The following is a 1180-nucleotide window of genomic DNA, read 5'->3' as shown; positions in this document are numbered from 1 at the left end:
GGCTGATTTATTGGTCAATAATTCATGAGACTCTTGCACTCAAAGGATAAAAACAATGTTGACAAAATTAGATAAAAAACTAGGGAAAGCCAAGGAAATTTAATTAAAGCAGTTTTGTTTAATCAGAAAGCCACCCATCAGCAGTTGAAAGTAATTTTGAGTGCCCTATCTGATCCTGCCCAATCAAACTATCATCAGTTCCCCAATGCAGTGGTCTTCAAACTGTGGCCCGGGGGCCAGATGTGACCCTTTTGTTGAGTTTACCTGGCCCTTGGGGCACTATTCCTCCAACTCTCACCAATGACAGAGCACCATTTCTCCTACTTACACCATCAATGGGGCATCATACTTCTTACTGATATCAACAATGGAGCACTTTTCTGCTCACTGATATCAACAATGGGGCACTATTCTTCCCTTTGAAATCAATGATAGGATAGGGCACTGATGTCAGGGCATTTTCTACTCCCACTGGCTACAGTCCAGCCCCCCTAAAGTCTGAGGGACAGTAAACTGGCCCTTTGTTTAGAAAGTTTGGAGACCCTTGCCCTAATGTAAAAACTTTTCAAATAGCGGAGTACAACGCAACACTCTATAAGGAGGATTTTCAGGGGGGTGGTCTCTCAGAAAGAACATCAATACATGTTAAAAAAGAAACTCCTTTATTTCATAAACCGATAAAATCAAAGGGGTACATAAACCCCATTTTTAATGAGAATGAGAAATGTTACAGAACATCAACCGCATCAAATGTATTTCTACCCCACATTGCCAGTGTGGTGCCAATTATATGGCTACAGTATTTTTGAATAAATAGGCAATTGTTTATAACATACAGTGCTTGAGAAAACTAAACAACCAGTTAGGGTTTACATCAACCTTAAGATATTCTCTTAAAAGTAAGAGCTATGACTAAATAGATTGTTATGAGATTATTTAAATAAACTCACCTGTAGGTATCACAAGCAGTAGAAAGGCAAATACAATCCAGAAGTGATCCATGGAGAGTGGTAATCCTAAAATTTTACCAGTGCAAAATCCAGATTCTTCTTTAAAATTCTGATTTAATTATTTATGTGCCGGGATATTCACTCTTTTGTGTAGATCTTCCTTTTTATACAAGATTATATAGGTCTTGATATAAAATGTGCTTCAAAGCTATTGACTTTTGTTGTTCTAA

The sequence above is a fragment of the Staurois parvus genome, unplaced genomic scaffold, assembly GCF_062004578.1.
Source record: "Staurois parvus isolate SC_StPar_1 unplaced genomic scaffold, SC_StPar_1.0 ptg000135l, whole genome shotgun sequence".
NCBI classification, from domain to species: Eukaryota; Metazoa; Chordata; class Amphibia; order Anura; family Ranidae; genus Staurois; species Staurois parvus.
This window is presented reverse-complemented; position numbering follows the sequence as displayed.